Source organism: Ciconia boyciana, chromosome 6, assembly GCF_034638445.1.
Source record: "Ciconia boyciana chromosome 6, ASM3463844v1, whole genome shotgun sequence".
NCBI classification, from domain to species: Eukaryota; Metazoa; Chordata; class Aves; order Ciconiiformes; family Ciconiidae; genus Ciconia; species Ciconia boyciana.
Window position 1 is genome coordinate 31129210 of NC_132939.1, and position 22024 is coordinate 31151233.

At 40.3% G+C, this 22024-nt stretch overlaps 1 protein-coding gene across 4 annotated transcripts in view; it reads left to right on the forward strand.

The window, feature by feature from the left end:
- Window positions 1-1021: 1021 nt before the first annotated feature.
- MIDEAS (mitotic deacetylase associated SANT domain protein) overlaps window positions 1022-22024 on the forward strand; it is a 52757-nt gene continuing 31754 nt past the window's right edge. Inside the window, exon 1 of one of the 4 annotated variants that reach the window (XM_072865235.1) lies at window positions 1022-1166. The gene's annotated coding sequence lies outside the window, so the exon portion shown is untranslated. Of the gene's footprint in view, window positions 1167-1487; window positions 1567-22024 lie in introns of those variants that run through there. The other 3 variants (XM_072865236.1, XM_072865237.1, XM_072865242.1) reach the window with 3 other exon arrangements.

Sequence of the window (22024 nt, forward strand, 5' to 3'; positions counted from 1 at the left end):
CTGCTGGTCTGAAAAGAAGCTATGCTAGCTACTGTGTGCACTGAATGATCTGAGCCGGGATAAGGTAAACGCACGGCAACGTGCACGGTGGGGAAAAATGTTTGGCATTTTCGTGTTGCTTGCCGTGTTCCACCGAGTGAGAGTCTAATCTGTGAAGGCTGTCTAGATGTTATTTTATGTTCTGAAAGTTTCGTTGATTGCTAACAAACTCGAGTCTCAGAGCAGTCTACAGGGGGAGCAATGACGAAGCAGCTTCTTTATTTCCTGCCTTAAGAGGAGCAGCGTGCCTGCATTTGCCAGCACACGCTGTTTTTTATTCTCAGACCAAGGCAGCAGAGGAAGCCATATTCCAGTAGACGAGCTGAACATTTTTAGAAACCTCAATAAATTTCAGTTTTCTTGTGAAAGTATATTTCAAGTGTTTGGCAAAACCGCCAACAGTGTAGAGATAACCTGAGAATTTGTATTAGATACAAATCCTTTCTCCCTTCCCTGTTTTTCCACTTTTTCTTCAGAAAAAGCTGTGAAAAAAGGGACCAAAAGGGGGAAACAGAAAACCACATTTTCCTCTGGTGCAAGTGGTTCCTTAAGAACAAAACGCTTTTAGTTTTATGTTTTTCTTTAGAGAGAAGGGCCACGAAGCCTGATCACACCGGAGAGGCCGGCGCTGAACTCGGGGCATCAAACCGGCGAGTTTTGCCAGGTGTTGAACACAGCAGGATTTTGCAGGGCTTGGCTTCCCAATCAGTGCTGCAAACTCTCTCCCCGCCCCTTACTCGGTGGGGATTTCCTCTCCTTCCCTGCAAGCAGCAGCCCAAGCCAAGCACGGAAGGTCAAGCCAAGATCTGTGAAAAAGGGCAGGGGGGCCAGGCCGAGACGCTGAGGACCGGCGGGGCTGCTCGCTGCCGCTGCGGGGAGGGAGGAGAAGGAGGAGGCGGCGGAGGAGGAGGAAGAGGAAGGCGGGAGGAGGAGGAGTTGAGGAGCCCGGGCCCGGGAGCCTCCCCGCTTACCGCACTAGGAAGTGACGCTTTCCCTGAGTCCCGGAGAGAAAGAAACAAAGTTTGGGTTTTTTTTTTTTCCTCCCCTCCTTCTTCTCCCCCCCCGCCGCCTTTGCTAATTGCGGCTCCGCGTCCCCCCGCGGGCGCCCGCCGCGTCTCGCTTCGCAGGTGAGCAAGCACGTTTTCTTCTCTCTCCTGTTTTCCGCGGGTTTATTTTTTTTTCGCACGATTTGCTTCCGTTTTCCTGCCATTTTGGAGACGGGGTGTCTTTCCTGGGGCTTTTTTTTTTTTCTTCTCTGGGGGTGCTTTGTTTGTGGGTGCAGGAGGAGGAGGAAAAGTACCTGTGGAGGTGACGGGGGCGGCTGGCTCCGCGCCTGGGCCGCGCAGCCCTGCGGGGCCGGGGCCGGGGCCGGGGCAGGGGCAGTGCCGGCCCGCCTGCTGCGGGGGGCCAGGCTCGGCTGCTGAACTATTTCCTCCAGCTTTTCCGTGAATCGTTACGAGGGCTCCGGAGGGGTTCCTTTGCCGCTGCCTGGCTGCAGCCGCGCGTTAAGGATGTATCTGTGTCTGGGTGAGCTGCCTGCGGATGGTATTTTGGGGGGGTTGCTTTGGGGTTGGGCGGTTTTGGGGTGTTTTTTTGTTTGTTTTTCTTTCCTCTCCGCTTGCTGCGTGCCGGGGCCGGGGCCGCTCCGCGTGTCCCGCGGCCTGCGGGCGCTGCGGGGGAGCACCGTGCTGCAGCCGCCGGGGAGTGCGCGGTGCGCCCGGGCTTGCAAGGGCTGGATTGCTCCGCTGGGATTTACGCAGCGGAGGGGGGTGGGGAGGAATTGATTAGATAATTTCTGAAAATCCCGTGCTCTCAAATGCACAGCTCTTTCTCTGGCAGCAATTGCGAGGGACTGATTCGTTGCAGTTTACCAGTAAAAGCTGACAATACACCCACGCACGTATGTGAGAGTTTTATATAATACTTACGGTTTTTTTAACAGGCGTAAGCAGGATTTATTTTTGGTTTGTAAAGTCTTGTGTGGCTGCAGCCTGCAGAATTAAAGAAATACTCTCTTTGCTCAACAGAGATTTACCTGGCATCCTCTCTAAAACAGATAGCTGCTTTTTCATAATACCCAAAATAATTTGATTTCATCCTGACTACGTGTTTTGAGTGCAGTGTAAAGGCCACCTATGCTGGAGCAAGCCGTAAGCAGTTAAGGGAGGGGAAGAGAGAAAAGAAATGTCCTAATGCGGAGACTGGTATTAGGTTGTTCTAGAGGGCGAGACTGCAGTTCCAAGCAGCAACAGCAGCAGCTTTATGACTGTGTGTAATTACAGAGTGATTGCACAGGACAGCATTGTTGGAACGAATACGTATACACAGGCTATTGTGCAAGATTTCTGTACCGAACAAAACCTAGTTTTGCTTTGCAAATGCTAAAAAGAGAATGTATTCTGCATTGAACTGCCACATTCCTTTTTGACTTCACCGAAGAATTGGGGGGGGGCGGGCGAAGGAGAAGTGAAGTGAGGCTGATCGTAGGAGTCATAGACCTGAAATACTTAGCAGAAACACCGCCAGTAGTCTGTGAAATCACAGAAGAAATTGAAAGCTCATTGAATCTATGCGTTCATGTTTCCAAAGTGATTATGCAGCAGGTGAAAATCAGTCAGGTTTGCTAAGAGTCCTGCAGGTTTAGTGTAATTCTTGCTGTGGTCTAATTGCTTGTGTGGGAAAAACGCCTATGTTAAAATAGGCAACTGCAGTTCAGCTAGCTTGCTTGGAAATGGAGAGAAGAGCATTGGGGAGCGTTTCAGTATCAGGCCACAAAAAATAAGAGGTTGAAAGGAATGCTAGACTAGAGAGACGTTTTAAACATGCTGTTTCAACTATACTTGAAGAGTTGCATCTTGCTCGGTGATCTTGCAGGCAGCGTTGGCTGAGGGATAGGATAAGGCATTGAGAGTGTGCCACTGACACTATATTAGAAAGTCTTTTAACTAAGACTTTGAAAGACCGTCAAAATTATGCCAAAGATCTTGTGGATACAACTTAAGGTACCTAAGTTTTGTTTTTCAGAGATGCTGGTTACCTGTAATTTTTATCAGTTTAGTTTTGGAATTACTTGGAATTCATGAAATATTAGATCTAAAAGATCTCAGATCTGATACTCAGAAATTTGCCTTTCTAAGATTAGAGACAGTTTTCTAGAAATGTTATCTTTAACTGTCATTGCTGATGTCTTAATAAATGCTGTGAAGGCTTGTAAAGTGTTTTGAGCACTGTCATGGAAAGTACTATAAAAATGGCAAGCTGCTTTAAAATTTCTTGGCGTTCAACTAGAACACAGTATTTTAGTGTGTTCACCAATCACCCTATTACTGGTACTTTCCTCAGGTTGTCAGCTAAATGCTTCATGTAAAATGTATGCAGCTTTGTTAATGAAGAACGTAGTGATGTGCTGCTGAAGAAGTTTACATTTGTTTGGTTTTGGGGTTTTTTTGTCTTTTTTTAGCAAGTGGCTAATTGACCACAACACTAGGCCTATCACTTGACAAACTTAATTTGATAGTGATCCTTCTGTAAGTTTATTGAAGCACTTTATTTTAATACAAAATGAGCAAAGATATGTTAATCTGTGCATTACTATGATGTTCTATTTGTAGATTTTTCTTTGAACTGTCCTTCATGTCTTGACTGACTTGTAAATCTATGTTATACTGGGTGTTTTAATGTCAACATTACTTCTGGGGAAAAACAGAAACAGTGCTTGAAGATTCCTTAAATCATTTGTGGTAGTGATACATTATAGTCATTCCTTATGCGAAGTCTTTTGCTTTTCACAGCCTACGTGGTGGGAGAAAATGTTTTAGGCCAGGATTCTTCGGGCTTGTATACAAAGGAGTAGGTAACCTTCATGTCCGTGAGTCGTCCTCGGTGGAATTAGTCGTGGACATAAGTTTGTGTGCATATTAGCAAAAGGGAGGCGTAGCCCTACTAGCCTTTAACCCATCCAGGTGCATGGGAGTAGCGGTGATACGGAACGATGAGGGCTGTAGCACGGTACAAGCCTTTTGAGAGCCTGCATACTTGTTGCAGATGTTAATTTATGCTTTTGCCTTTTCACTCTTATTGTCACCCGTACGTGGTAGCTGCAGAACTGCAGGAGATATTTTCAAGCCTGGCATCCCTCCCATGACGCTCTTCTGTCAAGCTGCCAGGTAATCCCTTAAGTTGCCCCTGACAAGGACCTGCAGCCTTTCTTTGGAAATGGCCACCTTGGTGATGGTGGTGGCAGCAGTGGGGGGGGCAGGCGTGTTCAGGCATGTAAGGAAACAAGGGTGACTGCCGTGAGTCAGAATGGGACTCTGTCTAGCCCATGGTCCTGTTTCCAAAGGTGGATATGTTTTCTATATGCTTAGCAATTCTTGAGGAGTTTCTACTCAAGAAACTTAGCTAGTTTCCCCCCAAGCTCAGGTAAACATCTAGCAGCTGCTTTTTTAACCTACTGATCAAATAATGGAATGGGGATGTTGAAGGGACTTGGATTAGGGATAAGAGCTGATTTAGGTTTTGTTGTTGAAAAAAAAACACCACCTGTTTTTTTTTCTTCTTTTTCTGAGGCATTGCATAAAATCATAGTACTGGTTGCAGTAAATTACAGTTTATGCTAAAATGAAATGTAGTAAATATGTGCAGTTAGTTATATTCTAAGTGATGTAAAGGGAGAAATAAACCACTTTCCTCTGAGCATTCGTCATATGAAACAGGGGGGTGAGGGAGGCAGGAGCTCTGGTGGTGAGGTTTTGCAACACATGTCCAAAAAGCTAGCAAATTCTGGCACAGGCAAGCCAAGGCTCATGAGTCAGCTCCAAATGGAAGACTCGTCACTGAGCAATTTGTAAATAGGAGGGATGTACTGCTGATTTAAGGAAATATCATCTTTAGGACCTCCCCTAATAATTGGAATAGTGTGGCACAGAGCTATCTGTCTGATGGGAGTTGTTTGTGCTTTGAATCACGTGTTCCCTTTAGTGTGATTTGAGCATTCAAACCAAGAAATCCTTGTCGTGCGATACGTAGGTCCCTGAAGGAGGTGGTTGCTCAAGTAATAATTTAAATTTTTGTAGCTGCATACCAGCAACTTGCTGGTTCTGTGTGGAAGCTCCTTGGCAGCTACAGCAGCTCCCAGTGCACAAATGGCATGTGTTTTCAGTGTGAGGCTGCTCAATAAGCACTTCACAACGTTTTGCATAACTTCTGTTTCTGAATGGTCTCCAACTGTAGCCCTTCTCGAGTGCTCTGCTGATCAACTCTAGCGACTGAAAAATACACAGAATGTTATGAGAAAAAGCTACGCTCTTCACACCAGAAAAAAAGTGAATGTATGCATTTTGAATGCAGCCAACATTCAGGTATTCAGGAGCAAACGATCACATGGGGATGCAGAGATAAATCTTGGTAATTAATTCTGTGCTTTTCTGGCAGTGTTGATGCTTTTTATCATGTTTGCTGCAACTGGCAGCCACCTGATCAGCACGCTTGAATTAATATAATTCATTAGTCTATATATAGTATGGAAGATGAACAGATATTCTTCGAAATTTACATCTCTCAAAAATGAATGTTCTTTTTATGTACAAGTAAATTACATGAATGCTTCTTGTTGCATTGACAGCTGGTGTTGATCAAGAAGTTAAAAATTGGGAAAAGCTAGATTTGGAGGGGGTGGCAAAGTGTTCAGTGGGGTTGGTTTTTTTGGTTTTTTTAAAGGCATCTTGAAAGGCCTACAGCAAAGCATGGAATAATGCTTTCTTTTTTTAGTCTTTAGTTTTTGACAATTAATTTTGAAGTTGTTCTATATAGTTTGACTTAAGTATTGGTAAAGATTGAAACAAGTTAAATGCTATTAATGACTGAAGTAATAAACTGAGAAACAGTTCTGATATCTTTTTTACTAAATTTGTTACTGATTCATTACATGTTCAGTGTTGGGATGTAAGAGATAGGAAGTGGAATCAAGTCAGTATTTGTGTTTTATTTCTTTTTTACTGTATTTTATCTTCTCACATGAAAATTGGTTCTCAGTTGCTTAGCTAATCATAGCTTATTAATAGGAGAGGTTATAGTATAATAATATATATTGGTATATCTTCTTGTCACTTATTTTGGGAAGACAAATTAAATGTGTATGTATATTTATGTGTACACATTATTCTGTTATACACCCTTAAGTTTCTCATAACTCAGTTTCCCTGAGAATAAATGTTTGTTTCTTGTGATGCTAGACTACTGTTTGTGAAGTTTTGTTTATTTTTAAAACACTTCTTGAAGGTTTTTTGTTTGACTGTTTGTACTATTATTTCCAGCTTGAATATCATGCTAAATTTTATCTTAATTTATTGTTTTTAATAATACTGCTTTTGGTGTTTCTAGAGCTATAGTGACCAAACATGCATGAATTGTGACTGCAAGGATTGTTCTTGTCTTTTTTTATCAAGGACTTTTAACTGAAAAGACTTTTTGAAATGCTGGTTTGGCTTTGCAGTCTGGTTGTGGTACAGTGTCGTATGGCTGATCTCCAGCTACCGGATCGGCTGCATCCCTTCAGCATGGGTAAACTAGAATCTGTTCTCTGAAGCTACCTGTTGTGGGACGGTAGGCCTGCAGAAATGCTTGTCACCTTGTTTGCGGTCTGCATTGTAATGAAGTCTAAAGTTGAAACTAGTTCCAGAATTATGAATAATCTCCAAATTGCCTTGTTATGGTATGGTTCCTAGGGTAAAAGTGCATTTCTGTTTGGATCCCAGGTTGCTTGAGGATGTTGCCTGATTTCAGACTCAATCAAGTACGCTTAGGTGCGGCCTTATCTGCTACGTCTGTACTCTTACGATTCCTTGAGCTCCTTTTGAACTCCTGCATCTGTCTTAGTAATCTGTCATAAATTACATTATTGTTTAGAGTTTTATAATAATGCAAGTCAACTGTTCTTGCAGTTTCATAATATCCTTAAGTGTTCAGATTCTTGATCATTTAGACACGTTGAAAAGTAAAGTAAAATGAAGTGCCATGCGTTAAAAATATTCTTAGGAATTTACTGGATCGTTTGCCATTAAACTGTCTTATTTTCAGGCTTTATTTCTTCCTGCATAATGTATTATTCATTCTTTCAAGCACTTCCTGAGAGGAGAGTTTGCTGTGTTTGTGGGAAGTTACTACACTTGGGTGGAGAAGAATTTAGCAAAGTATTTTCCTATTTTGAATTTGGTTTTATACCATTTGAGAATAAAATCCCGGCACTGCCAAATTCCTGGTGAGAGGAGGGAGAGCCACAGCTGTAAGGCATTCTGATTGCTTTAGGAGATTCCAGTGATGGCAGTTTAGGATGCCAAAGACTTGTGTATTTAAAACTGGGAGGGAGATCTGGCTGCCCCTATGGTTTAGTTTGATTTCGTGACTTAGAAAATTCTGAGTTGAACTATTCTCTTAGAATCTTTTTTGACAAGCTCTAGATGTTATCCTATATGAGACATGCTAAATACTGGGAATATTTATAATATAATCTTTATTATATGGAATTAAAATTATAAGTTTATTTGGATTTTTTATTAGAAAGCTATTATCTTTTCAAATTTTTAGAAAATATAAATATTTTTTTCAAGTCCATATGAGTAAATCATGTAGTCTTTCTACAACAGTATTTGTTTAAATGAAGATGTTTTAAGGGATATTGAGATGCCCGGGAAGAAGTAAATGAATATACTGTAAATGAAAGCTAGGAATTAAAAAGTATTACTGTACTGTTGGGCATTCTTATTATTAAGAGTTTAAGCTGCCCTCCTGGAATATTTGGAAAGCCTTTTGCATGTAAGGGTGTTATTGCAAGTAAATAATTGTGCAAAATGTTGCATTTGATTATGGGCTTCATTTTTTCTGATTTAATTTCGGTATTGAAGTGGTCTTTGTTACCATGATTTTCTAAGTACATGCAAGAATGCAGAACACATTTAAGACATTTCTTCTTTCCTATTGAAGTATGAGAACTACTTTGACTCCTTGGGGTTTTTTTGTTTGGTTGGTTTTTTTCTTTAATGCTCTTCTTTCTTTGGCAATAGTGGAATATTTCAGGTATGATACTAGCTGACTTATTTTGCTATTACTACTATTTCTTTCTATAGAAAATGTACTATAACTGTTTCTGCAGAAAAAATTGATCTGTAATAAAAATGCTCTTTTATTGACTAAGAATATGAAAAGAAGAATGTGGAACTCCTTATAAACAATTCATTTTAATTTTGAATTTGAGATGCAAATAATAAACATTCGATGTATTGAGGTGTTAAAAACCTAAGAAGTTTGGTATACGTGATACTGTGATTAGGTTTTACACTTGTTAATGGTGAATAATGGGCTGCCTTGCAAGAAGCTTCGTTGAAGTCAATGCTGTTTTTTTTTCTTTAAAAAATCAACAAAGCCTATCTGAGATTTTTCATTTGCAATATAAATCTAGTTCCCTTACCTTTAAGGGGGAAATTAAAATACAAAGAGCTTTGTTAGCAAAAGAAGTAAAATGCAGATTTGAATCCTTGATTTGTAAAGTTTTTCTCTACAGCTGGAAGAGCTCTTAAGTAATAATAATTACTATTGATATAAATCGCACACTGGAAGATTCACTTTCTTCATTCTGGTAGTCTCTCCTGGCATTTTAAAATGAGCTAGCCTGCCTGTGCACACATGTACGCCAAGATGCAGGTTTTTGTTTGTTTGTCTAAGAATGACATAAGCATATATTTGCTAAATTGTAAAGCACAGGAGACAAAAGAAACTTGCACAGACTGGTCATAAAGAAGCAAGGCATCTCTCCAACACAGAGGCGATAGAGCAAAGTTAGAGACCTTTCACTGGACTTCAGGTTGCACTGCTGCTTTTTAACGAGTTTATGGATTTCTCCACAAGGCACCTCTGTCAGAGGTATCATTAGGCAAGTATGAGACCAAAGGCAGTGGCCCAAATACTTGTCAACATCAACAGTTGCTTGACCACCTGTACTTGGATATTTAGTTAAAGGGACAGTGTATTTGATAGTTGGAGCTGATGTTAAAACAGCAGTGTTGGCAAGATGCTGCTGCTTTTGTGCTGACTGTATGTTTGGGTGACATCGAATTGGCTTTTACTTTTTTTAAACAGAAGTGTTTTGTTTGTTTTTTCTTCCCTAGTGGTGATAAATCTAAATCAATAATCTGTTCCAATCCTGACCAGCAATATTCTGTTGTTATAGTACTGTGAAGTTACCATTGATGTTTGTGGAAGAATGAGGTTTAGCTGAAAGGGCAAAACTTCTTATTTTTAAAAGACAATCCCAAAACTAACAAACATTCTCATGCACACACAAAATAAAAAAGTGCCAAGGTAGGAAGATACTTAGATTTAGAAGCTTTTAATGCTTCCTTCATGAAAAGTATTGATATTTAAAGTATACTTGGATTTGGATCTCAAATTGTAAACACTTGCTTCAGTCTGTCTACTACCATAATAGCATACTTCATGCATGACAAAAAACAAACAAGAAAACTCAGTGTTTGAACTGATTCACGCATTACTCAACTAAAGAGCAGAGATGGCACTGATGTTTGCAGCAACTCTTTGGTGTCTAATACAGAAAGATAATTTCTTAAGAAACAAAAAAACCCCATCCTGTTTTCCATAGTCTTTTGTAAAACATTTGAGCAGAAATCTACTGAAGAGGACTTGTGAGAATAATTCAAATCTTCCTAAGATGGTTTGCTTCTGCTGTTCACATCATGAACGTTAATTAAAAAAACTGCACCTGCTCTGTAATTCTCGGGCTACATGGTATAGATAAGTCTACAGTTTTACTCTGTTTCTTTCATATTCTGAGCCAATATGGTTTTACTGCAGGTTTTAACCGTTTTAGTTTGAATAATATGTAACGAAGGTGCAGGCTACACTTAGACCTTTAGAGGTGTGAGTGATCTATAGGTGTCCCTTTTGTCAAAAGCAAATTTGAGGGTCTGACTTGGCTGCTGGAGGTTGCAATGCTGTGACGGGGTCTGTACCAGCAGTTCTTATGGAGGTCTGTTCAGGAATACAGCCTGGAAATTGAACTTAGGGGGAGCTTTCTAACATATTAGTTGGGTTAAAATGTTTAAGAAGTCACATCCATACTTTTACCAAGAAGTCAATGGCTTTGTTTAGCCTTTAAAAATCTTAAGTAAAATCTTGCTCTCAATCTCTTTTATTAGCCTGAAGTGCTTTTAGTATTCTATCTCTGAGTTAACTGGTGTCAATATTCTGGGGGGAAGTGTTTGTATGTATGGTTTCATTCAGCCTTTTATTCATACGTAGCCACAACAACTGCTCGTACTGAAACTAAAATGGTCAGCAACAAGGAGCACGTACCTAGAGCTTAGAGGAAGTCTTGCTCTTTGCGCTGACCCAGAAGACTGTTAGGTGTTCCAGTCATGGAATTTCCTGCATCTAATATATGAGTCTACACTTACGTTTACAAACTCTTAGACAGCTATGGGACAACTAAGACCAAAGACAGACTTGAGAGAGAAGGCAACAAAACCCTGTATAGGGAGGAAATGTTTTCTGGTGCCATGGGACATACAACAAAACTGTTTCCAGCCTTTTCCCTTTCTTGCAATCTCGCTTCTAAGAAGTAATTTACATTGTTTGTGCCTTGTTATCATCCTCCTTTTCAAGGTGAGGTAATTTCCTTCAACAAGAGGCTACAGAACCGTACTCTGACCTAACAAGTGGTGGCACAATGTCAAGAGTGGGAATGGAGTGGGACTTTGCCCCACCCAGGGGAGCTGATTGATGGGGCCTCCGTTAAGAGAAGGTGTGATATGTGAGTCTGAACCCGCATCTCCATGGCTGCCGGAGTGTTTTGTCAGCAGGCTTTGCACAGGAGGTCACACCCTCTCACACCTACTGTGTTGGAGATGGAGCTGGCTTTCTTGTTCAGAAATACTTATTGGCACCCTCTTTAAAAAGAAGAGCCCTGCTGTGGACTTCCAGCAGATAGAGGCACTTAAGCCTTAGGTAGAATAGTAACTTTTTTCATTCAGGTGCAGAAACATGCTTGCCTGTATGAGGCATCCTCTATGGGCCTTTTTGACTGGCTTTTTCCTGGACATCCTGATTAAAAGGCTGACTTCTGGTTCTCTGAAATGCTTAATCCCTTCATGTTTGTTCTAGAAATCAGAGATGTGGAACTAAGGCCTCTGGATTGCACTCTAGAAACAAGGCACCAATTTCTGTATGGAGTGGTTTGAGTAGAGGTTCCCTAGCCAGGTTGGTTACTCAGCTTTAAATCAGGTTGTCAGTGAACAGAATTATCATCTCCGTTGTTCTGTGCATTTAGGTGGTTTCAGTCTGGCTCTTATGCAGAGTTATTTCATGCTTTTCTGTTTCTCAGTTGCCTAACTTTGGCAGTGTTATCGAAAAGGTCAAAGATGGAAGAAACCAAAGCGGTAGATCAACTTTCTCCCTTGGAGCGTGGTTCCAGGCATTTTTCCCAGGTGGTTATACATCTGTCAGCTGCTGTACTATGGTTTTTTTTATCGTGAAGGTGAACAGAGCTACTTAATTTTGCTGTGTGCTAAAAAGTATTTTAAGGTGACAGTCCTTTCTGAGTGACTTGATTTATGAGAGAAAAGTACAGTTTGGAGTTGGAAGGCTATTCTGTGTTTAGTGACAGTTATAACTGAGTTACTGTAAGTGACAGAATTTGCTTGGGAAGGTGCTCTAGATGAAGTGTAGGATGCCTGGCTGTTTACAAGTAACCATCTGAGCCATACAGTTTGGATACATGGAGGGAATGTGAAAATCTATTGACATCTTTAGTTACTCAACTAGTTTATTTTTGGGAGCTCGTGAATTGGCAGGACATAGCGACCCTGACTGAAGGGGAAAAGTGCTATGACTTTGAATACAGGAAACCTAGTGAATAGTTTGTCAAGTTACTTGCTACTATTTCTTTGCGGCAGCTATAATGGAGATTTTAACCCTTTGCTTTCCCACTGACCATGTTTGCATGGTGTTGATATATTTTAATGAAAATCCAGTACTGTTATGTCAACACGAAAGTGCTTAATGCATCATACAACAGCTTTGAAGAGTATGAGGTTTTCTTGTTTGAAAATGGGGAAAAATAATGGTTTGGTGGTAGATTGCTTGTTTGTAACCCTTCGTAATGTACCCTTCATTCAGAATAGCTACAGCTTGGACTCAGAATTGGTCCTGGGCACAAAATGCTACAATGTAGAAAAGACAGAGCTGTCCTGCATACAGGTAATGTTGGATGTGAACAACTAAGGAGCTGAGAGAAGTTGTATTTACATACAGAAGCACAGCTGTATTTTGCGTGACACTGATACTGCTTTTGCACTCTGCGGCTAGGCAGACCCAGCAAACGGGATCAAAAACTGACAGTAACAACTGCAAAGTCTTGTGGAAACTTTGCCCTTCCTAGTATAAGTTTTCTGCACGTGACTGATTTGCACGAAACTACTACCACTTAGCAGAACGCGTAAGAAAGTAAGAACAAGAAAGCTTTCCTGTAGTGTGTTCCTTGTAGCTACTACTACAGTCCTGGTTTGGAGAGCTGATACAAGGTTGCGTGGAGTAACTGGGGAGTTTATTCTGGAAGAAAGTTAGTTTTCTTTTGGCTTTCAATGTTCTGTATGCTTACACCTTCAGAAATTCTCAACTACGTTGTCAGTTAGTTGAAAACTACTTCACTGCTGGAAATAAGTTACTTTGAAGCATTTTACTTAGTGTTACTTGCAGTTGTGTTACTGAAAAGTTAAAGCTGTGTTTATTACTCTTAATCATTCCATATCTCTTTATTCATTCACACAATTCACATGTGGTCTCACACCAGCATTGCAGGATTTCTTACAAATGCTGAATTTTGAGAACAGATGACTTACCGATTGCTTTGAAGGGAAAGAACCACTGATTTGATTTTTGTGTGTTATACAAAAAAAATTTTAAAAGTGCCAGCAGGCGAAGAAATAAAGCAAAGATTAATACTTGGTGTGCTGACTGGACCATGGAGACCATTTTGTTTTAAAGGTTGACTTCTCTCCAGTCCTTTTCTTTTGTTTTTAATAAAAGTAATTTTTTTTTAATAAGGAAGATCTGGAAAACTCATGTGTCTGGAACAGTGTCAACAGTCAGCTTATCTGTTCAGCAACAGTCCCTTACTATTATTAAATACAATTGCTGGAAAAAATTGTCTTGGGTCTCACATCTTAATTGAAGGCAGGGATGTTAATTTATTTTTGAAGATTTTCTTTTGAAGATTTACCCTCAGTGCTAATTTTCAACTTCATTTTAATAAATCTATAACTTCCTAATTTGTCTAGCATTTTAGATTAGCTCTTCCTAGTTTTAAGAATAAAAGCTTCCTCCATCACAGTAACTTTTAAAAATTGAAATATTTCCAGCTGAAAAATCTTTTTCTCCCCTTTGTAGATCACCTTAAGAACAGGTTTAACAATTACAAACACCTTGTTGGTTAAACATGAAAAAATATGTAGTTGTACTTCCATGTCGCTTAATAGTTTGTTGATAACGGAGAAGGTTCTCAAACAAATTGAATTTTTGGAGGTGAAAAAACTCTGAAGTCCTTGATGCGTCTCTTACAAGAACTTCCTGAAAGAAAAATAACTGGTTTTATTTCAAAATTTAAACAAGGGAGTGTTTTTACAATTCCTTGATGACTGCAAAGACATCAATATGCTGGAGCTGTCATAATTTAATCAGATTGTGTAGTGCTTGTTTGTTTGTGGGGATAAAGCATCATTTTAAGAAAAAATTTAGTAAACTACTTATGAAGAATTTCTTCCATTTAAATTGGTTCTTACCTGCAGTGTATGTAGTCATGTAACCGTATGCATATATACATACAGTATAGGTATAATGTATAGCCAAGATAATATACAGCTGATTAATGATCACAGGTGTTGCTTATTGCTGTGACTTCAAATAAAATGTGCTTTGCAAATAGCATTCATCTCCTCTTCTTGCCAAACAAAATATCCAAATATAAATTGGATGCTAGTGTAAGGGAGAACACCACCTTTGACCCGGCTGCAAATACGTTATGGCCCTCATTCCATTGAAAGCATTGCATTTCTTGGAAGCCGAGGATTAAAGCAGTTGAGAGATACTTTGGTTTAGGGTTTTTCTTGAGGGTTGTAGGTAGCAGTGTATGGTTTTTTAATATTCAAAACAAAAAAACCCTTCCCTGTTGGGGAAGTCTGAACACTGTGATGTAGCTGGGCTCTTTTTAATCTAATTTGTCAGTTTAGGGGGCTTGCTTTCCTTCTAATGCAGAAGTTGAAAAAGAATCTGTGTATATTCGTTGCTCATGGAAATGCAGAACAAGTAGTATAAACAACAGAAGGGGCTGTATATTAAAAAAACAGATAAATTGAAAAATCCTTATGCAAGACCTGAATGAAATTAATGTATTCCAGGATGCCTTTAGCGCACTGCTGGACAGGGTGCAGGACTCCGTGCTGGTGCTGCAAATGTCTGTCACCTCGCCTGTCTTTGCAGGGGTGTTTAGGGCCTGGCTGGGCCTGGGGTGGCCCTAAATTAATAGGGGGGGGCCTGGATGTCACAGCAGCCGCAGCCACAGGTCATGGCATGCCAGGCTGCCTGCAAGGGCAGGGGGAGCTGCCAGGTGCCTGGTTTTAAGGGCTGCCTGTGCTTTGTGGCTCTTGAGACTGGTGAGCTCAGCTGCAGGGTGGACACAAACCCTTTGAGAGATACTGTTTCTTCAGGCTCTCACTCGGGTTCTTGCTCAGCAGCTGATGCGTTTCATTGGGAAATGCAACATCTGAAAAGCATGCTTTTAGACTCCAAGTGGCTTTGGAGCAGCTGTACTACGGCGAAATAAATATAACCCTCTGTAAGAGGAAATAACTTTTCTACCAGATATATGCACAGATGGATTGTAATCATACTGAGGCCAGTGTTTGCCTCAACAAGAGGAAAAAACTTTTTAGTAGAGAGCTATAAATGGAAATTTGTGCTTACACTAGCTTCTTGCAGCAGCGATTGGAGAATACTACTCCTGCCTAGTAGGAATGAGAGAGGCATCTTAGGGAGTTTGAAAAACTAAAAGAGCTGGGGAGATACAGGCCATGAGCTACAACAGCAATGTACATTAAAATCTGTTGGTCCCCAGATGCCTACAAAAGTGTCTGGGAGCAGTTCTTTTACAGCAGTGTGAGTGGACCTGGATAACAGAGGTGTATGTGCCAGAGGTGCTAACATACTGGATGTCAGTCTGCTCAAAGAAAGCAGGGGAGGATAGCCATCCCCTGCCAGGGGGAAACCCAGGGTCTTGCCACCTCCAAAATACAGATTTCATTTTGGATAGGAAAATAAGATTATTTTTTTTAATGCAAATTTGGAAGATATTTAGTAATTACAGATACACTTCCTAAAATATTTGATAATAAGTAGAGCAAAGTACAGAGCTAAAATTATATGCCGACAGCACTTATGAGAGCTGCTGCTTCTTCAGGAAGGAATTATGATGCTAAAATAGTGGATCTGGTATAAGATCACTTCAGGATTATTTTTTTCTTTAGTGAATGAGAGAGTTATTTAATGAATACTTTAATGAAGTGTTGTTCATCACTTCATCTTCAAATACTAGATACTTTAATGAAGAGCGATTTTGCTTTAAAAAGGCAGCTTCAAACCGAAAGCAAACTTGTAGATTAAAACACCACCCTTCTGTGTCTTAAAATAAATGGATTGTATCTCCTGACAGAAATGGTGCCAGTATCCAGAGGAGGCCTTAGGACCATGTGATGGAGCTGCATGCCTTAAAGACTAAAAAGTGACTTCAAGTTAGTGCATACGTTTGCAATTCTATGCCTTTTTTTCTTTAAAAAAATAAATAAATAAAAAAAGAGGTTGTTAAACTTTAGCTGGGAGGGAAGAGGTGGTCAGTGATTGCTTTTAAGCACTGAGGTTTTCCAGAATGCCTGGGAAGGACATGGTGCTGCTTTTGCGGTGCACGTTTGCTGAGCTCGGTGTGGCAGAAGAGACTGCAGCAGATCTCTGGCGAGAGCTCGCTGTGTTCCACAGGCCAGTTTTCCACAACCCTCAGCAAATTGGTCACCACTGATTATTCTTTCCACATGTCAGTTTTGTGCATGAAGCTACTTTAGGGAATTGAAGCCAAAATTCAGGAGTTGGAAGGTTAATTATTTCCCTTGCCTTTTTGCCTGTGTGTGCAATTTGCTTGGGGGGAGAGTGTTAACCATTTACAAGTATACATCTCCCCTCATTCCTCCCCAGAGAATGATTGTGGAAATTATTTCTAGGCTGGTTTAGTGAAACAGCTAAGTTGCTCTCAATAGTAGAGACTGTTCTAAGTACACAGATTAGCAAGAAACACAGAGGGGGTGGATATAGCTACTGAAGAGTTAGTTTTCCACAATGAACAGGAAAAGAATGTGTCCATATTTGGGTAAGGAAATTTTTACTGTTGCAGCTAGGCAATCAAAGTATCTTTATTCCGATGGACTTTATTTTAAACTGTTTATTCAAAGACCACTGGAAGTGTCATTTTACTTGCTTAAGGTACAAAAGCTTGAAAAGTTGGAGTGTGGTAGGCAATTTCCTTTTTTAACATTAGAGTTGCAAATCTGCTTATTTTAGAATTTGACTAGAGAGCTAGTGAAATGATACTGGGAGTTAGGCAACTGACAGGTGGGGCTTTTTCCAACTGCTGCCATTAAAAACCTGAACCTTTAAAACCAATGTCTACTGAATGTTAGGAGGAGGAGGTATGTGTATGAAATTTTTCAATTGATTTTTGAGAATTCAGTCTTTCAAACTATCAGCAGTTCCTCCAATGATATTGAGAAATTTGGCACACAGTATTCTTTCTGTATCAAAAAAAAGTGTTAATTCCTCTTCACCATGCAAATATCTGTGCATAAAATTAAAATATATCTATTAACAAGTGAAATGTTTGATAAAATCTTTTATTTCTTCAAGAAAGGGAGCTGAGAAGTATAACTACAATGGTAAACAACTTCTTTTTATTGGTTGTAGCTTTTCTGTGTCCAAATCTGTCCTATTACTTTCAGATAAGGTAGAAGTAAAAAAATTATATTAAAGAAACTACCAATTGTTAGAAGCTGCGCACACTAAGAAGTTACGACAGTTGCTTAATTAGACGGGTGGTTCATGTCTTTTGAAACAGTTTGTCCTGCCACGATACCTTTGTGGAACTAAGTATATTTAACTGGAAGGCATCGTGTTCTAGGAAATGGACAAAATGTACTGGGAATGCAGGTGCAAGAGAAACTGCGTCTGCAGGGACTGATACACTTCTGGTTTCAGAAGGGAAGTATTTTCTTCTTCCTGCTAGTTTTTTCATTGTCTCACCTTTTTCTCATGTGTTAGCTTCCCACATGTTGCAACATGAATGGAAACCAGCCATTGTACTTGACCTCAATCTAAAATCGAAAGTGGTATATTCTTCAGCTCTGGGCCTCTGAAGCTGCTGCTGAGGGGAATCCCTGTCTCTGTGCAGATGCTGCTGTGAAGCTTTATGCCAACACCAGGGTCACACGCTGCAGAAGGTGGGCTGAAGATAGCTGAAGAATGGGGAAACTTTGCTTAAGCAAAGCCCTAAGTTTAAAAGTGGCTACAATAATACAAACTTAGCCTGCTATGTGCAGGAACTATGTACATGGTAGAAGCATCTGCACTTTTTTCCCTGATGGTCTTATGTGCAGGTAGTGACGAGTGTGAATTTCCTTCTGCTTTTTTGTTCAGTTTTGTGGCTCTGACAGTACTTTTGTGACTCTGATTTGGCAGATTTTGTCTGCAAGGGAACCTTTTGTGCTGAGTTGTCAAGATTTTTAGTAAGGAAGAGAGAGAACAAAGCCACAAATATAAGTGGTGGGAGATTTAGGAATAGAATTAACAACTCACTCTACTGTAATAGGTGAGTTTCATCACAGTTATGTGCAAATTAGTACTTGTTCTTTCTTTCTAAGTAATACTGTGACTTAGCATTCCTCATGCATAACTCTCAAGGCTTTTTTTTTTTTTCCTAAGCAGCTGCTATAAATACATAGCTTTTTATGGAAAGGGGGAAACCAAGACTTGCAATTTCATCTCTAGTGTTTGCGTTAAAATAGGGACCAGAGTTTTAACATTTTTTTCCATGATGCTTCGTTATATTTCACAACCAAATGTGATGGTTCTGCCCCTCCCTTACTGCTCTCCCCTCTTAAATGACAGAAATCCGACGTTCGCAGCTGCAGAGCAAAACCGGGGCCGGGGACCGTGGTGCCCCCCCCACCTCTGGGGCCTCCGAAGGGCCAGTGGTGGCAGCGGCAGAGCCCCTTCCGTGGTCCGCTGAAAGAGTCCTTGTTCCTGCAGACCAACTGCTGCGATCTCTGCCACGTTCCTGCTAAAAATCAGGATGAGTTTTGCTCTTAACTTGGCTGGAGACAGAGTTAAACAGAAGATTCAGTTAGAGGGTTCAGCGGGTGGAAGCTTGTCCCTGCACGGGTGGGCTCTCAACATGTGCAACTCCGACGCATCTGTTTCTTGTGGGCCTGAAAGCTGTTTCTTATTTGTGGCGCCTCAGATGTTGCAGTTGTGGGAAAAGAACAAAAATTCTTTTCCCTTGGAGTGGTTGTCGGGAAGGAGGTTGCAAAGGTGGGAGGAATATACATGTCATGGTAATTGCTAAAAGTGCTGTCTTACAGGATTTAAGAGTTCCCCTTCCTTTTTTTATTCTCTGATTCCAAAGTGTGCTTTTATGCTTATGGTGATCATAAGTGATGTAAACAGATGAAAATATGTATCAAAGCTGATCTACTTACAGCGATAAATTAGTATATTCCTTCCCTTCTTTCTTCATTTGAATTTGTAATTGCATGCAGGGAAGGGACTTGATGAGATTATTCAGCATTGTCACCCAATCCCTAGGCACAATTAATAACAACATGTTTGCACCTGAATAGGTCTGCCTAGTATTCCTGAACTGCTCCGTCTCTCCCCTGGACACCGCTGCAGCCAAGGCTAGTGTATCACTATGCATATGTGCCTTATAGGTGGCAATTCTAATAAAAGCTAGAAAACTATTTTTAGATCCACAATAAACCTGTATTGACTGCTGTATGCTTATCTTGAGTTTAGTATTAAGCATGGGATACAGTCTCACGGGCAGGCTGAAATAGGAAGAAGTGTTTCAGGGAGGTTTCATTTGCACTTTAGCCATCCTTAGAATGGGATTTCAAACTGAGTAAGAGACTAAAGATGATTGAAAGGGTAGGGCACTAGCTTGAGACTGAGTTGGGTTCCCTGCTCTGTCATAGACCTCTTCAGGCAAGCCACTTCATAGTCTCTCTCTCTGACTTAGTCCTCTTCAATAAAAAGGGAATAATAGTAGTTCCCTCCCTTAAAGAGGTGTTGTCAGAGTAAGTGCATTAAAGAGTACATAGTGCTGTTATACTGTGATTATGAGGCCATGCGACTGTGTAAAGTAGAAATTTCTGTAATTCAGTTTCTGTACTACAGTGTAAGAAATGAAGCCATGGACAATAAGAGGAGTACAGCTGGCTAATGTCATTTTCTTAAAAAAAAAAAAAAAAGGCAAAACCCCTAACCAGTCCAGTTCATGCAAGTGGAAGAGCCCTTCCCCTTAGCCCACAGTTCCAGGCAGAGCTCGTGAAGCGTACAAAGGCATCGTAGAACGCTGTGTCTGTGGAGTATTGGTTAGAGATCTCCAGTATGACACTGCTGAATGTATATTAATGTTAGAGCTCTTCTACAGATACAGGTGGGTGAACTTTTGTGTGCTTTAGAAGACATTGTGATTTTTATATCAAAATAGCCTTAACATTTACATCAGGGTGGGGGGAGTTCTACAGTGTATTTTTAACAAGTAGTGTTCTATACCAGTTTCTGAATTTTAGTGCATCTGTTCAAAATGAAGATGCTTTACCTGACATCTTGCAAATGCAGCCTATATCTGCACAGCATGAAGGAGTGAACAGTGGACAAAACTGAGTTAAAGGAATTCCAGAAAAATAATCTCTTGTTGGCTACCCCTTCGCTCTTCAGTGCGAAACAGGCTGCTTTGTCTCTCTTTGTTTACCACTTAAAAATACAGAATGTTGCAAATGACACATGTCGTGAGGTTGGGTGAATTGGTGTTAATATATTGCTTTAACTGTTGCAAAGGGTTATGTAAATGTTAAGTATTCCAATAACATCAAGTTTGCTTGTGGGCGGGTTCCTTCAATTACTTTCTCCAAACAAAATTTATCTTCAGCGTAGCAACTAGTAGAATGTTTGTCTGCCTTGGTTGATTCGTAGATCTCTCCCAAATGGGGGAGAACTGTGTAACGAATGTCAGCCTGCTGATGGGAGACTGGATGTTTGTTCTTAGTGTTTTGGAGGTTTGAAAATAGTAAAGTCATCAGAAGCTGTGGGACATAAGTGGAACTAGTAAACTATTTGAAATAAGAGAGTGCTATGTAGCTGGTGTGGAAAAATCCTTCAGAATCCACTAGATGTGTTATGGATTATAAAGGAGCATCAATCTCAGAATTTCTTTTTCTTTGGTGTGAGAGGATCAGGTTAATGGAATCCATACACCTGATGGGATGATTAGTTCATTAGACTTTCATTCTGAGTGAAAACTATATTATGTAAGGGATTTTATTTTTTTTTTTAATGCTTAGTGATTTCTTTTGGAGATGGTCAAGTGTTTAGCACTGACCCTCTTATCGGCTTTTCTAGTAAGTTGCTGTGTGACTTTCCAATTATTTATGGCCTGTTTTTTCACAATTGGGAAGGATTTACTGTTCCTGTTAATAGCAATTACATAGTTTGTATCTTTAGCAAATACAGCTATTCAAAGTGTAATGTGGGATTATTGACCTAAATTGTTATGACATCAATTAGAATGTATTTATATTGCTCCAGGACTCGCAGAGCAAACTATATAAGTGCAGGAGGAAATGTAAAAGCATGTTATACTTCTGATCTGCTTAACGCTCACAAAATTCCATGTGCAGGTGGATTAATGCATGAATTCTAGGTTTTCCTGTAATACTGAACTTGATCATTGTGACCTTAATTTTGTGTTGTACTAAGAACTGAGTCTTTTGCTCAATTTAAAATAGCTTTGTAAGGGTTCTTAATAGAGAGCACTTTTCCTTATGCTGTTATTGAATGACATTTTTCCTTTCTAGTTATAAAGTGCAGGATGGGTAGTTTGTTTGGTTTCGGGTAGGCTTGTTGAACTGAATCTTTAGGAAGCTTCTGACTTTGCTCTGAGTAAGTATGAGGCTGGTGTCGCTTATGCCCAAGAGTGGAAGTGCTTTATAATGTTAGTAAGGATACAAATAAGCCACTGCAGAAATGGAAGAGGCTTGCTTTGTATTTGATCCAGTATTGGTGCCAACCATCTGCTCTTTCTTTCCTCCACTGAAATCCCTGTGGCGAAAAGGAGGAGATTGGGCAGGTAACTGGCAGGGAGCTCTGAATCTGGGGGCCTGGAGAGTGCTCTGATTCTCTAATTAAAGGTTAGGAAATCAGAGTGCTCTCTGGGCCCCTGGATTCTTTAAACCTTGCTGGCTTCCACCATGTGATGATCGTGCTTGCCCATGTCTTTCGGTGTTCCTACCCCCGGTATTAACTAGTGTGCATTTGCTTAGCTGCATTGTTGTAATGCCTGACAGCCCCAGTCATGGCCAAGAGCTTACTGTACCTTGTAACAGACCAGCACAATAAAAAGACCCTTTTATATTCAACAGTGACCACAAGACTTCTTAAAAGACATAATTTTAGGAATTCGAACTAAAGTCCTGTCAGTGCTGCTAAAGATTGACTGCTTGAGTAGTTTTATAATAGATTAGCTCAGTCAATACTGGCATCTGTCTGGCTGCAATTGTGTGGATGTGGGCAAACCAAGATCAGCCCTGCTTCAGCTTACATAACT